This window comes from Podarcis cretensis (genome assembly GCF_951804945.1).
Source record: "Podarcis cretensis genome assembly, chromosome: 8".
NCBI lineage: Eukaryota > Metazoa > Chordata > Lepidosauria > Squamata > Lacertidae > Podarcis > Podarcis cretensis.
In genome coordinates this window covers 62,469,734-62,486,626 of record NC_137177.1, presented here as the reverse complement: position 1 = coordinate 62,486,626, position 16,893 = coordinate 62,469,734, and the positions used below count along the sequence as shown (strand labels likewise).

At 44.6% G+C, this 16,893-nt stretch overlaps 1 protein-coding gene across 1 annotated transcript in view; it reads left to right on the top strand.

The window, feature by feature from the left end:
* Positions 1–2,255: 2,255 nt before the first annotated feature.
* LOC307223113 (protein C19orf12 homolog) overlaps positions 2,256–16,893 on the top strand; it is a 116,584-nt gene continuing 101,946 nt past the window's right edge. The window contains exon 1 of the mRNA XM_079988972.1: positions 2,256–2,328. The gene's annotated coding sequence lies outside the window, so the exon portion shown is untranslated. The remainder of the gene's footprint in view (positions 2,329–16,893) is intronic.

Here is a 16,893-nt window from a genome sequence, read left to right as displayed (position 1 = left end):
CTATAGATCCCCAAGCCAAACGAAGGACATAGATGATGCCTTCCTGGAACAGATGGCCAAGCATGCAAAAGGAAGGGAGATAGTAGTAATGGGGGACTTCAATTACCCGGATATTTGTTGGATGTCAAACTCAGCCAAGAGCATAAGGTCAAACAGATTCCTCACTGGCCTTGCAGACAACTTCGTTGTCCAGAAAGTGGGAGAAGCAACAAGAGGAACAGCCATTTTAGATTTGGTCCTAACCAATGTTGATGACCTGGTTAGTGGGGTAGAAGTGGAAGGATCATTAGGCGCGAGTGATCATGTTCTTCTGAAGTTTACTATACAGTGGAAAGGAGCAGCCAAGCATACTAGGACTCAATTTCTTGACTTTAAGAAAGTCGACTTCATAAAACTTAGGGAAGTGCTGGGTGAGATCCCATGGACAGTAATACTAAAAGGAAAGGGAGTTCATGATGGCTGGGAGTTTGTTAAGAGGGAGATAGTAAAAGCACAACTTCAGGCAATACCAATGAGACGGAAACATGGAAGGTGCCTAAAGAAGCCAGGGTGGCTATCTAAAGAACTTTTAACTGAGTTAAGATTAAAAAAGGATGTGTACAAAAAATGGAAAAGGGGGGAAACCACCAAAGAGGAATTCAAACAAATAGCCAGCACGTGTAGACACAAAGTCAGAAAAGCTAAAGCACAGAATGAACTCAGGCTTGCTAGAGAGGTTAAAAGCAACAAAAAAGGCTTTTATGGGTATGTTCGTAGCAAAAGGAAGAACAAAGAAACAGTGGGGTCACTCAGAGGAGAAGATGGTGAAATGCAAACAGGGGATACAGAAAGGGCTGAACTCAATGCCTTCGTTGCCTCAGTCTTCCCCAATAAAGAAAACAATGCCCGACCTGAAGAATTTGGAGCAAATGATTCAGCAGAGGAAACACAGCCCAGAATAACTAAGGAGATAGTACAAGAATACTTGGCTAGTTTAGATGTATTCAAGTCTCCAGGGCCAGATGAACTGCATCCAAGAGTATTAAAAGAACTGGCAGATGTGATCTCAGAACCACTGGCAGTCATCTTTGAGAATTCCTGGAGAACAGGCGAAGTCCAGGCAGACTGGAGGAGGGCAAATGTTGTCCCTATTTTCAAAAAGGGGAAAAGAGAGGACCCAAATAATTACTGCCCAGTCAGTCTGACATCAATACCAGGGAAGATTCTGGAGCAGATCATTAAGCAAACAGTCTGTGAGCACCTAGAAAGGAATGCTGTGATCACCAATAGCATGGATTTCTGAAAAATAAGTCATGTCAGACTAACCTGATCTCGTTTTTTGACAGAATTACAACCCTGGTAGATGAAGGGAACGCAGTGGATGTAGCCTACCTTGATTTCAGCAAGGCATTTGACAAGGTGCCCCATTATATTCTTGTAAAGAAGCTGGTAAAATGCGGTCTTGACTATGCTACCACTCAGTGCATTTGTAACTGGCTGACTGACCGAACCCAAAGGGTGCTCATCAATGGTTCCTCTTCATCCTGGTGAAGAGTGACTAGTGGGGTGCCACAGGGTTCTGTCTTGGGCCCGGTCTTATTCAACATCTTTATCAACGAGTTGGATGATGGACTCAAGGGCATCCTGATCAAATTTGCAGATGACACCAAACTGGGAAGGGTGGCTAACATCCCAGAGGACAGGATCACACTTCAAAACGACCTTGACAGATTAGAGAACTGGGCCAAAACAAACAAGATGAACTTTAACAGGGAGAAATGTAAAGTATTGCACTTGGGCAAAAAAATTGAGAGGCACAAATACAAGATGGGTGACACCTGGCTTGAGAGCAGTACATGTGAAAAAGATCTAGGAGTCTTGGTTGACCACAAACTTGACATGAGCCAACAATGTGATGTGGCAGCTAAAAAAGCCAATGCAATTCTGGGCTGCATCAATAGGAGTATAGCATCTAGATCAAGGGAAGTAATAGTGCCACTGTATTCTGCTCTGGTCAGACCTCACCTGGAGTACTGTGTCTAGTTCTGGGCACCACAGTTCAAGAAGGACACTGACAAACTGGAACGTGTCCAGAGGAGGGCAACCAAAATGGTCAAAGGCCTGGAAACGATGCCTTATGAGGAACGGCTAAGGGAGCTGGGCATGTTTAGCCTGGAGAAGAGGAGGTTAAGGGGTGATATGATAGCCATGTTCAAATATATAAAAGGATGTCACATAGAGGAGGGAGAAAGGTTGTTTTCTGCTGCGCCAGAGAAGCGGACACGGAGCAATGGATCCAAACTACAAGAAAGAAGATTCCACCTAAACATTAGGAAGAACTTCCTGACAGTAAGAGCTGTTCGACAGTGGAATTTGCTGCCAAGGAGTGTGGTGGAGTCTCCTTCTTTGGAGGTCTTTAAGCAGAGGCTTGACAACCATATGTCAGGAATGCTCTGATGGTGTTTCCTGCTTGGCAGGGGGTTGGACTCGATGGCCCTTGTGGTCTCTTCCAACTCTATGATTCTGTGATTCGAAGGAAGGAAGGGAGGGAGGGAAGCCTGAACAAACACACTCTACATGGCAACAAGTGGAAGGAGTCAGTGACGGAAGAAGAGACTACATTTCTATTGCCCCCTGCCCTGGTTCAGGTTATTTATTGCAGGTGTTGAGTTATTACAGGTGTTTACTCTCAACAGCTGGATGATTGAATGGCAGGAGGAGGATGCAGGTAGGCTCATTTCTGCACCCTTTCACACAGTCCTTACCTTTCCATCCAGACAAGCAAAAGTCATCAGCAGAATTCAAGACGCATTCAAACCAGGCAAAAGCAGTCAAGGAAGACGCAATGAGGTATGGGGCCTGCCATACCTCCTGAGGGCCACAGCCAGCCTTTGGTCCTAAGGTTCCCCACTCTAGGAATATGCAACAGGGAGGAGGAAGAGGAGATGGGTGCAAACAGGGAGGGGAGTCCAAGGGCTCCCTGCAAACCTCTAACCAGCCCTTAATAGCAGCTCCACACATGACACCGATGCAGAAAGAAAGTCAAACTTATTTGAACCCCTTATAACCTGTTTCAAGTGTTCATTTGTTCTTAGCATTTATATCCTGCCCAATGAACCATGCCTCTGGGTATTTCACAGATTTAAAAATAAATGCAATACAAATGCGGTCAAAATAAAAACAATCAATAAAAGAAACTTGCATCGCCATAATTCATGCGAAAGCAGTGTAAGATCAAGAACATTAAAAGCAGCTCTGAAAGTCGGCATCAGTGTGTGTGTGTAAACTAGCACAAAAGGCTTGCAGCCAACTACAAGGTCCTACTTGGAATAGACCCGATGAAATAACTGACCTTAAGTTAGTTGTGCCCATTAACTTCAATGGACCTGCTCTGAGTAGGCTTAGCATTGGACACCACCCAAAATAACCATCGTTTTTAAAAAGTCTGAGAGAATAAAAATGCCTTCACCTGGTGCTGAATGCAGGTGTCAGGCAAGCTTCTTTGGGGACAGCATTCCTTCACTAGGGTGCCACTACTCAGAAGTAAACACAGGAACTAAAACAAAAGAAGCTGCTGCGTACAGAGTCAGATCTTTGTTCAATCTATCCCAATATTGTGTACAGTGACTGGCAGTTGTTTTCCGGTATTTCAAACAGAAGTCTTTCCCATCGCTACCTGGAGACACCAGGGTTTGAACCAGGAACCTTATGCATGAAAAGCAGACGCTCTACCACTAACCTGTGGACCTGCCCTGGAGCATCCTCTCTCCTCCTAAACATACATTGCAGGGAGCTGAGCTAGATAACCCTTTGGGTCCCTTCCAACTCTACAATTCTATGATTCTATTATTTGAATCAGGTTGTGTCTTTCTTATAGCCCTTTTAACTTGATGTGTTGACTTCTCCATAATTAATCCGAGGCCCAGACATCATGGTCAGATGTGATTTCACATGGCTGAACTTTGCTTCATTTGAATCTTTTCCCTATGCATCATTAGAAGTTATAACTGTAATAGGATGACGATATTACTGCAATACTAATATTGTGCTGTCCATTCCTGCTCCGAGCAGTGGTCTTAATGGGCATTGGAAGCAGTCATTGTAAAGATGGCATGTGACGTACCTGTGCGTTTGAAATCTATTGCCTTTTAGAAAGAAGATGAATAGAGGAAAAGCAGCAGGTCCAGATGGCTTGACCAACTGTACTCACTGCATAAGCTGGGACGGGAAATGTGTTAATTAGCAAACCACTCAGGCCTTGGTTTTTCAAAACTATCATTCAACATAGTGGGCTTAATTTGAGGCAGGGCTAAGCCCTGGAACCCGTTTTAATTAATGTCAGGGCCCCATCACAGAGCAAGTGATGAGATGATAAAGTGTCCCAAAGCACATGTAGAGCTAGTTAATTATATGTACACTCATAACTCATGAGTTGTATCATGCACCAAGGAGCGAACACAGATTAATCACCGTCAACAGAACTTTTATACTACCCTATGTGTCATCTGGAATGCAATGGGTTGGACCCAGACTAAGGTAACTGGATCTGGTTCCTATGCTGTCATGGATGCTTTAGTTGAGATTCCTGCATTGCAGGGGGTTGGACTAGATGACCCTTGGGATCCCTTCCAACTCTAGAATACTCTTGATTCCATGATTCTATGAAATCAATGGAACTTAGTAACATTGGAAGTTGTCTTCTGCCAAGTCAACCCATTGATGCATTGTCAATGTTGACTGGCAGTAACTCTTCGGGGTTCCCAGCCCTACCTGGAGATGGTGGTGGTTGAGCTTGGGACCTTTTGAACGTAAAGCCACTGCGTTATGGTACCTCCCCCTTAACTTAAGTCATGATTAATTTGTCACATTGATTTCAATGGGACCTAAGTTCCACTTAGTTGGGATCCAATTCAATGGGTTGAATTCAAATGTGTGGCTGTTTTGGCATGTGGAACAGATCTGAAATCTTATGGAAATACTGTTTTGCATCTTATCCTAGAGATCTATCCAAGGAAAGCAAATCTAAACCCAAAAGAGAAGTATGAGAACGATTATCATCCTCTTTCCTATTACTGCAGTGCATGGACTCTTGAATGAGGCTTTGCAGAGCAGCATCAGTGACTGATTTTCCTCTACTCGCCATTATTTGCATCCAGGCGAATGCTTTTTCAATGGAGCCAGTTGTGGACAGTTTTGGTCTCCTCATCCCAAACAGAATGTTGCAGAGCTGGAAAAGGTTCAGAAAGGACAACCAGAGTGATCAAAGGGCTACTGCAACTCCCCTATTGGGGGCTTTTCCCCCTAAACTAATTCTTTGAACGATTGACAGAGATGCTGTTCAACCAAACTCTACATTGATTTGAATCAGAGTTGCACAATCTGAACACTTTCAGAAACCGAGCTGCGAAACTTTCATAGTCAATTAGCTTTTGTATCTTAGGATAGAAGGCAGAAAAAGCAGCAAGCTTCTTGAAGCTAAGCAGGTCTGGACCTAGCCAGTGCCTGGATGGGAGGCAATATGTGAACCAGCTTGAGCTGGATGATGTAGCAATAAAATCCACCCATCCATCCATCCATCCTGAATCCCAAAGCTGAACTCAGATGAACTCCAATGCCTGAGGGACAGTTCACACACACACATTTTCCCTTGATAACTGCAGCATGTTTGAATGAGCCACCAAAGAGCGAACAAATCTGATATAACATTTGTACCACTTCACACAACCTTGATGCATTTCATTGGAGTCAGCTCATGGGTTCAGGTAAGGTTTCAAAGAAGACAAGAATCACTGCCTGCCAGTTTTCTTTCAAAGATGGAGAAGGGGGTGAGGAAATGAAGCAACTCATCTTATTGCAGAGTATGATTAAAAATGGCATAAATAAATATTTCTGCAAGAATAAAGTCTCCAGTTAGTTAGAAGATAAGGTCAGGATCCAAAGAACAAAGCAAGTAATTCCATATTTCCCAAAGGGGCTTTGGACTTGTGTTCCTCAAACAGCAGACTCCCTCAACTACAAACCCCAGGCTGAATTATTTCATTTCTATGCTATCCTTTCTCTAAGGAAGTGGTGAGGAACCTCAGGTCCAGGGATTAAATACTACTGTACAGCCAAATACTCTCCCCCAGGGCATACCCCTCAGTACCCCTGCTTCACACACCAGCTAGTTTTGCCTTGCTGTGCTGTGTTTCTGAACTCTGATAGTGTCTATTGCTTGTCTGGACTGAAAACAGGTGTGTGAGAACATGTGTAGACATTCACCTACTGTACAAAGGGTTTTTAAAAAATAAAAATGCAGGGAACTAAAGAACTGAATTCCACCCAATGCCTACTTTGGACCACAGTAACTTAGCCCAACACCCTGACCACTACACCATACTGTCAAAGTGCTTTTGTAATGGAAGGTTTCAAAAGCAGTTTATGGTATATACAAGGTTAGTTTAAACCAGTTGTTCCCAACGTGGGTGGTGCTACCCCCTTTCAGGGCTGGGAGAATTACTCAGGGTGGCGCTATGGGGCAAGGGGGAAGCAGGGGGTACTGGCATCACTGGATCAAGTTCATCCATTTTGCTGAATTAATTAAACTCATTGGTTTTAATTGAATTTTGAATAAATGCGCAATTCATTGTTACTGTTTTGAATTGTATTGTGTTGTTACCTTCCTTAGTGGGTTGTGCTAACCATTGTTCTGAATGTTGGTTTTTTTATAGGGTAGGCGGCACCGGGGATGAGCTTATGGAACCAAGTGGGTGGTGGCCCCAAAAAGTTTGGAAACCACTGGTTTAAATCATTGTATTAGAAGATTCAGGAGCTTTTGAGTGTGTCTAAAGTTGCTCTATGGATCCTGGCCAGAATGAACGAAATTCCTATTAAAAGATGAAATCAGAACAGGAAAAAGAAAAGGGAGCACTAAACTCAAAAGGGAGGAGGCAGGATGCCGGGTAATTCTAGAAAACGATATAAACTTCTTTGGAACAATAGAAATTGGAACGTTTCTCTCATCTCCAAGAATGTTCATACACTGATAATATATACAATCTAGGATATATATATATATAATTTTCATAGATACCTGTTCAAGGAGAACCCTTCCACAAGCATTGCAACTTGTCATTTCCTTCATGACACCAGGAGAAATTCATAAATCTGGAACATTTGGGACAAAACCATCTGGCTCAGAGACCACCCGCCCTACATCAGCGCTTCAGTTGCAAGAGATATAATTTCTCATGGAACAAAATCCAGACCTCAAGCCACGAACGGCATCTGGCTATGATAAAGCTTTTATCCACCTAAGGGTATATGGACGATGCTCAAACCTCCCAGATAAAGCTGGAGACTTGGGTTAAACGAAACCAACGACAGCTGCTTCATACCAAGCTAGATTTTCTTTTGGTCCATCTAGCCTAGTATTGTCTACTCTGACAGACAGTGGCTCTCCAGGCAGGAGATACCAGAGCCTGAGCCTAGATGTCACACTCCAGGGGGTCCCCCAGGAGCTAGCACCCCACAGCTCATTCACTCTGTTCCTTGGAGAGCATGCTTCCTGCCCCTCCATTCTCCATCATGACTTTCTCCTCTGCATCGTTGACTTCCCACACTTTCCCCTCCCACAATCCGGATTTTCTCATACCCTCTCTTTTTCTGCATTACCAAGACTTTTCTCTCTGGACTCCTTACTTAACTGACTGCTAACACCTGGTTGTTAAAGATCTGCACAGGAGACTTTCTTGGGAGACAGAGGCCTAAGAGAGGGTGGGCTGTGGCAGTCCCTAAATTCCCTCCCCACTGAGGTGTGTCCAGTTATCTTTATTGTATTTTGCCATAAGCTGAAGACGCACCTCTTTACCTCAGCCTCTTACAAGTTTGTTTTGTGGGACCCACCTCTTTTGTGTTCTGTTCCATTTGGAAGAGTTGGACACATCTTATCATTGTAATGGTTTCATCTGTTTTTATAGCTGTATTTTTCATGATTGTAACTCTCCTTTGGGCCTGGGGAAAAAAAACTTAGAAAGAAATAAAACAGGGTTAGTTTAGGGAAATATTTCAGCAGGGTGATAATAAACAACCTTTGCATTTTCGTATGTTAAAAGCATAAGAATAAATAAAGGTGCCAAACATTAATATTAGAAGACTGACAGCTTCTTAGAAAGCAGTGGATAAAAAACCCCTGATCTTAACAATAGAAGACCTAAGAATGCTTAGGATAGGGATTTGCAACACAAAGAACTCGAAGGGAAAGGATCTTGCAAAAAATGGAGGTGTCAAGACTTTCTTTGTGATACTTTCATAAAGAAAGACCCAGTTTTGCAAATTAAAAAAAAAGGTTTTTTAGGATTCAGCTTACTAAATTCTTCTGTGCCATTTATGGACCATTTCTGCATGTAATACAGGAAATTAGGGCCATAAAAATGACATATGCCCCAAATTAGTCTGTTTTCATACTCACAAACTCCCCAAGCAGCTGTATTTAACTTTGACCCAAACATTCACCTCGGGGTGATTTCCTTGGAGGAGCTGGAATCAAATGGAAAAGCGCTCATGATTCTCGGGAGAATATTTTACGTGGTTACCCAAACTGTTTCTTTTCTTCCCAAAAACATAGGTTCCCCTCTGCGCTGTTCAGTGACCCTTATAGACAGCACCCACAAAGGGAGTCTCAGTGCCATTTCATACGATCATTTGGCGCTTTTTAAATGCATCTGGTAAAAGCATAGGTCATATAACATTATTGCCTTTGACCCTCCAATTATCAGTGGCTTTAATTGACACCTCCCCTCCACACATAACATACTTCATAAACTATGAGATAGCCTTACCCCACATAGGCCCGCTTGACCGCCTCAATCTGTGGAACTGGCACTGTTACAAGGTGTCACATTATACCCGTTCCACATTGGTAATAAATCTTATCTTTTAGTGTGACAGCACCTACACTTTGGAACTCCCTGCCCATTGACATCAGGAAAGCGCCTTCCCTTTTTGTTTAGACAAGCCTTTAGAAAGCTGGTGTGAGTTTCAACGTGTTTTTATTCTTTTGTTATGTTAACTTTTTGAAAGTTAAAATTATTGTTGTTGAATTTTCTTATTATTTTACCTTTTTGTAAACCACTTTTAGTGTTGTTGGTATTTTTACAATCAAGCTATGTATAATTTTTATGAAACAACAATAATAATAGATAAATGAACTCATAGAGCTGCTGCTGATCAGTGTAGTCGAGAGAGAGCTAGATAATGATAATTTTAATGATAATTTATTATTTATACCCCGCCCATCTGGCTGGGTTTCCCCAGCTACTCTGGGCGGCTTCCAACAAAGTATCAAAATACAGTGGTCTGTCAACCATTAAAAGCTTCCCTAAACAGGGCTGCCTTCAGATGTCTTCTAAAAGTCTGGTAGTTGTTCTCTTCGACATCTGGTGGGAGGGTGTTCCACAGGGCAGGTGCCACTACCGAGAAGGCCCTCTGTCTGATTCCCTGTAACTTGGCTTCTCAGCAAGGGAACCGCCAGAAGGCCCTCGCCACTGGACCTCAGGGTCTGGGCAGAACGATGGGGGTGGAGACACTCCTTCAGGTATACTGGACCAAGGCCGTTTAGGGCTTTAAAGGTCAGCACCAATACTTTGAAGTGTGCTCGGAAACGTACTGGGAGCCAATGTAGGTCTTTCAAGACCGGTGTTATGTGGTCTCGGTGGCCGCTCCCAGTCACCAGTCTAGCTGCTGCATTCTGGATTAATTGCAATTTCTGGATCACCTTCAAAGGTAGCCCCACATAGAGTGCATTGCAGCAGTCCAAGTGAGAGATAACTAGAGCATGCAAGACAGTCCGCAGGCAGGTAGGGTCTCAGCCTGCATACCAGATGGAGCTGGTAAACAGCTGTCCTGGACACAGAATTAACCTGCACCTCCATGGACAGCTGTGAGTCCAAAATGATTCCCAGGCTGCACACCTGGTCCTTCAGGGGCACAGTTACCCCATTCAGGACCAGGGAGTCCTCCACACCTGTCCGCCTCCTGTCCCCCCAAAACAGTACTACTGTCTTGTCAGGATTCAACCTCAATCTGTTAGCCGCCATCCATCCTCCAACTGCCTCCAGACACTCACACAGGACCTCCACCACCTTCACTGGTTCTGATTTGAAAGAGAGGTAGAGCTGGGTATCATCCACATATTGATGAACACCCAACCCAAACCCCCTGATGATCTCTCCCAGCAGCTGCATGTAGATGTTGAAAAGCATGGGGGAGAGGACAGAACCCTGAGGCACCCCACAAGTGAGAGCCCAGGGGTCTGAACACTCATCCCCCCCCCACTTTCTTAACACCGCCCAGGAGGAAGGAGCGGAACCACTGTATAACAGTGCCCCCAACTTCCAGCCCCTCTAGACGGTCCAGAAGGATGTTATGGTTGATGGTATCAAAGGCCACTGAGAGATCCAGCAGAACTAGGAAACAGCTCTCCTAGCCCGCCAGAGATCATCGACCAGAGCGACCAAGGCAGTTTCAGTCCCATGATGAGGCCTGAATCCCTATTGGAAGGGATCCAAGTGGTCTGCTTCTTCCAGGCATGCCTAGAGTTGTTCAGCAACCACTCGCTCAGTCACCTTGCCCAAGAATGCAAGATTTGAGAATGGGCAATAGTTGGCCATATGGGCCAGGTCTAAATATATTTTTTAAAGAAGCGGTTTAATGACCACCTCTTTCAGAAGATGTACCAATGGTCTGTAATATCCAAATGCAGTCATCCACTTTCTAAACACCATATTACGATAGGCTCTAATTTTTACTTTCCTACAGGGCAGCGGCTCATGTATCATTGGGTTTCAGTAAAACAACCCCAGGAATCTTTGGAATCCTCTCCCATTTTTGCCATCTAAATAAAAATATAGCAGAACTAAGAGGGAGATGTTAGTGGCTTAATACGGATGTTGCCATTTAACTCTCTTCGATCTGGTGTCAATGTCAAACCTTTACCACACAGAGTATAAAGTACAGCGGGGAAAACTGAGAGAGCTGGATAAGATAGAAGAAGAAAAAAACCTAGATTTTCCTAAACCAAAGCAAGCAGAACCTGTTTGCCAATCAATTTGCTGAACCCAGCAGAGATCAAACCGTTTGATCTCCAGTTGAGAAGACCTGGGTATAATAGCAGACACTGAATGCCATTGCTAATTCCAGACCAAAGGGGGAAAGGGATAAGAGGAAATTTATGTGTAAGCTCTTGAAGTAATGAGACAAAAGTAATGTTGATTGGCCTCATTTATTGCAGTTCAAATGCTGGTTATCGTAGCTGAAATAGCGAGCAATGGCCATTCATATCACCAAGAAATTGGAGCTACCTCAAGGAGATGAGCTCAAGTGAATGGAGAGGTCTTCAGGGCTCTGGGTAGCCAATTTCACAGATACTGGTTTGTGGGTAGGAACAATGGAGAAAACGGATAGAGAAAAGTTGTTTCTCCCTCTCTCTTAACACTAGAACTCGTGGACATGCAATGAACCTGAATGTTGGAAGAGTCAACTATGGTATCACAGCAATTTCCCAGACCATCACTGAATCCTAAAGCCAGGCTGATCCACTTTCTTGTAGCGCCTATATTTTGAAGGATAGAACAATTCTTCCTTAGCAACACTCAGTGGAGCTAGCCATGAGACCAGAAGGTCTGAAACATGCTGATGTTCTTATGATTATCTGAGAATGCATGCAGGATTGTATAGGAGAAGGCAGTGGCATAGCGTGGGTTGTCAGCACCCGGGGCAAGGCAAGTAATTTGCACCCCCTAACCTGTGGATTTGCGCCCCCTAACCCGTGGATTTGCGCCCCCTAACCCTAACTCCCAGATGTTGCGCCTGGTGCGGCCGGCCCCTCCTGCACCCCCCACACTACGCCACTGGGAGAAGGTATTCATTTGTGTATTAGCACTCTGAGTTGGACTTGGAAGCAAACAGGCAGCTTGTGGATTTCTTTCCCCTGAACATTGGCGAGATATGATCCAAATATGCTGTGCCAGCCAAAATCTTGGCAGCCATATTCTGGACCAGCTGATACTTCCGAACCATCTTTGAAGGCAGTCCAGCATGTAAAGTATTGCACCCATCCAATCAGGAGGTTACCAGCAGAGCACGGAGGACTCTGGCTAGAATGCCTCTGCCCAGGAGTGGCTGCAGCTGTGGCAAAGCGGCTGATGCTGGTAAGAGGCACTCGGTGCCATGGAGGCAACTTCAGCCTCTGGTGATGAAGCTGGATGCAAGAGAACTTGTTACTCCCACCAGCTCTTAATAATCAGCTAAGTCTGTGCCTTTGCGCACTCCAGCTCCGCACAGTTCAGCAAGCATTCAGATGATGTGCAAAATCACATTCTGCGCTTCTCAGTAAAACCATCCTGTCATATTTTAAGCTCAAATGTAAAACTAGCTGGCCTGTCCCCAGGACAATTACTGTAATGTGGTTTGACCCTTAGGCTCTAAGCACGTGGCCCAAATTAAAGGAAGATGTATGCTTGTCCACAAGATGGCAGTAGAATCTTTGAAATCTCCTTTCTGAGCAATCAATAGGTACCTGGTGCCTTTTAAAGAGGGACAGCAGCTTTTAAAATCTGTTTTCTCATGCTGTTAAGAGAACACTAAGTTTGCACTGAAGGGAGTGTACCACTCGACAAATGCATTTTTCTGTGGATTCTGAAAAGGCATTTTTCTTTTGCAGTGGAATGATGTTCAAGTTCAGCATCACAATGTCATTTGCCAGTTTTCAAAGAGTTCCCACCAAATAAATAACAAAACTAAATAAAGGAGATGCTTCAATCCCTCCTGACTTTCTGTGGGTCTAGTTTAGAGCCTCAAATACCCATTTGGCAATGCTCAAATTTGATGGCCCTCATATGTCGCTTAGCTTCAGGAACATGCAGCTTTCTAAAGAACAGGTCCTCCCTGAGAGCACTTTTCCCAAGGGACGCCAAAACCTGGGAAAGAAGATTTTTTGGGAAGTTTGTTTCTTACTACCGATCTCCACACCTACAAAAAAAGAAGCCCAGATCAAAGGCCCGTCTAATCCAGCATCCTGTTCTCACCATGGTCAACCAGATGCCTGCGGGAAGCCCCCAAGCAGCACATGATTGCAACTGCGCTCTGCCCCCCTGCAATTCCCAGAAACTCATATTCAAAGACATCCAGCCTTGGACACTGGAGGCAGAGCATAGCATGATAGCTAGTAGCTTGTATCTTCCAGGAATTTGTAAAAACCCTGTTTAAAGTCATCCAAGTTGGTGCCGTCGCTGCCACCTGTGGGAGTGAGTTCCATTGTTAACTTGCATGCTGTATGAAGAACCACTTTTTTTGTCTGTCCTGAACCTTCCAACATTCAGGTTAATTGAAGAGAAGAAGAAGAAGAGTTTGGATTTGATATCCCGCTTTATCACTACCCGAAGGAGTCTCAAAGTGGCTAACAATCTCCTTTTCCCTTCATCCCTCACAACAAACACTCTGTGAGGTGAGTGAGGCTGAGAGACTTTAGAGAAGTGTGACTAGCCCAAGGTCACCCAGCAGCTGCATGTGGAGGAATGGGGAATCGAACCCGGTTCACCAGATTACGAGTCCACTGCTCTTAACACCACACTGGCTCTATGCTGAATGCTCAAATATAGCCTTTCAGATATTTGAAGATGGCTATCATGTCACCTCTTGGTCTTTTCTTCTCCAGTCTGAACATATGCAACTCCCTCAACCATTCTTTATAAGGTTTGGCTTCCAGATCCTTGATAATCATCCTCACAACCTTTTGTTTTAACCAGAACTCAGTTCTGGCATCTCTTAGGTGGACACCATTGCCATTCTAAGAGAACAAGGGAGGCATTCATGGTGAGTTCTAGCACTTCTTTTTCTAGAAAATAGCACTGGTTTTCACCATTTGGAAGAGTTGGGTGTCCTCAGTAAAACTGGCCACCACACTGCCCACTCTGAACTCTGGGTAACTCATGAGCAAGTCTAAAAGTACAGGTCTCAATAACAATTCTTATAGGAGCCACTTCTTACATCCCTCCTGTGTGAAAACTGTCCCCTTATTCTTACTCTCTGCTTCCTGTTCTGGACCCTCTCCACTTTGCCTTCCAGCTTCCTATTAACCAGTCCTCTTATATGTGAAAAGTCAAAAGTGGCTGTGTTTAGCTTTCTTGCCAATAGTGCACATTCTTTCAGGGCTGGGCTGGGTTGTAGACAACAAATTGAAATGACACAAGTCCAGCCTTCAATCAGGGCCAAAGAGTAGGTAAGTCAGAACTGGAGCACAATTCAGGAGTAAGGACTAAAGACCAAATTCAGAGCTCAGTAAAACCAGATTGGTCCAAAGGAGCTCAAAGGGAACAGGAAGGGAGAAGTTACCAACTGCAGTTCAGTGGCTCACCACATGGGGCAGGTTTGCAGAGATCCAGCAGTTCCTGGTACCTTTGAGAAGCTTCAAGCATACCTCAGGTCTCTCTGGAATGAAAACTGACTTCATATGTGTAAATAAAACCATATATCCTCAAGACACCACAGTCTCCACTGACCTTCATTCCAAGGAAATTGAACCTGGATAAGCACCTAGGACCCTGGAGTCTCTTGCCACTTGGCGATTGGGGCGCATTTAGAAGACACATACTCACTGAAAATCCTGGGAACTGTCGTTTGTTAAGGGTGCTGAGTATCATAGTTCCATGTGGGGTAAACTGCCGTTCCCAGGCCTCCCTGAGGCAGGGATGGTTTAACTGTGCTTTAAATGTGTGGTGTGTGAACCTTGGTCTCCCCACCGCTAATCCAACATTTCACAATGTTGCTTTTCATTCTGTGCCAGTTCTGCAGGTCCAAGTGGCTGAGTGTGTCTTGTAGGTAAAAATCCCAAGACGTTAAGGAATTTATATACTATAATACAGGTGGCAACCATTTAAGGCATGTCCAAATGATGCACAATCGCTGACGTGTGGGTCCTTTTGGACCCGGAAGAGGGAAGGATGGAGGGCGTAACAGGGGGAGTAATGGGGCAGGGGGCGGGAATGTTCTGCTGACACGTGTGGGAGCCAGGAACGTAACCCCCATGTGGAATGGTTGTTGCCTGTAGCAACACCTTGAACTTTGCCCGGTAGCAAACTGGCAGGCAGTGCAGATCTCTGAGCATGGGTGTCTTATGATGATGAGGCCTCCCTCCTGTCAGCAATTGTGCTGCAGCATCCCACGCTAGCTGCGCAGCATAGTTGTGGCTGGGTCGCCTTTTCCCACAGATTTTATTGCCGCCGCCACAATTTCAGCTGCCCACCTGGCCAAAAAAGAAGAAGAATCCGTTGTTAGCGCTGACAGGTACAGGGAGGGGTGAAAGTAATGTGTGTCCCCCTTTTTTCCCTCTCTTTCTGTCCCTACCTCACATCCCCCCTTTTTTTTGCATAATGTGTGCTGGAAGAGCTGGGATGGCTCCAATGGCATTTAATTAAATATTTGGCAGTGTTTAATTAATTAAATATTTAAACATTAAATACTAAATAGGATGTGATATCTGCTGCGAGGACATTATGTCTCAATAGCCATTAGTCATTTAATAGAAGTCAAATTGGTGCTCGAAGGCTCCCCTCAGCTAAGTGAAGTCTAAAGTGTAGGCACTTTGCGGCTTCATTAATAAGTAAGCAAAGCTGGATTCAGACTCCGTCGCGGTACGGCTAGTTCCTATTAACTGAAAATGTTAATGTTTCTCTGGCGGAGGCAGGCATTTCTCCTCTCCAGGCTGGAGAGAGAGACGGAGAGACTGAGAGGATGCATGCAGGATGAATTCATGTGCCCCTCGTCGGTCTGGAAGTTATATGGCAAACTTTCTAACCCCACTGTGTACACCGCAAAACTTTGGGAATATACTGTGTACAGTATATTCTGGTTGCCTCACCTCAAAAAAATGATATTGTAAAGTTGGAAAAGGTTCAGAAAAAGGCAAACAAAATGATCCAAGGCAGTGAAGAGACTCCCCTGTGGAGAGACTCTCCTGTGGAGAAAGGTTACAATGATGGGGACTTTTTAGTTTAGAGAAAAGGTGAGGAAGAGATGTGATAAGTTTATAAAATTATGTGTGGGGTGGAGAGAGTGGATCGAGAGAAAAAATTTCTCCTCCCATAACACTAGAATTCGTAGACATCCGATTATGATGATAATCATCATTATTTGTTTGTAGCCATCTGGCTGGGTTGCCCTAGCTACTATGGGTGACTTCCAGCATATATAAAAACACAGTAAAACATTGAACCTTAAAAAGATTCCCCATACAGGGCTGTCTTCAGATGTTTCCTAAATGTTATATAATTACTCATCTCCTTAACATCTGGTGGGAGGGCAATCCACAGGCTAGGTGCCACCACCAAGAAGGCCCTCTCCCTGGTTCCCTGAAGCTTCACTTCTCGCAGTGTGGGAACCTCAGTGCTGGATCTCAGTGTCCGGGCTCTATGATGCGGGTGATGAATGTTGGAAAGCACTTCTCCCGGTCGGTCATTACCTGGATAGCTCTGTTAGTTAGAGCATGGTGCTAAGAATGCCAAGGATGCAAGTTCAATCCCCATATGAGACAGCGGTATATTCCTGCATTGCAGGCAGTTGAACTAGATGATTCTCTTCTGAATACCAGTTGCTAGGAACCACAGGAGGGGAGCGTGCTCTTGTGTTCAGGTCCTACTTGCAAATTTCCCACAGGCATCTGGGTGGCCATTGTGAGAACAGGATGCTAGACTAGATGTGCCACTGTCCTGATCCACAAGGCTTTTATTATGTTCTTCGATGCCCACTATTACCTTACCATGCTGAGGATACCTTCTTCAGTGTGGAGCCTGAAGTTGGAGTAAACCTGGGCCAGTCACACCCTCATTCTGGACAACATATGAAGATCAGCAGATCTTCTGGGTCAGGCCAGTGGCCCAT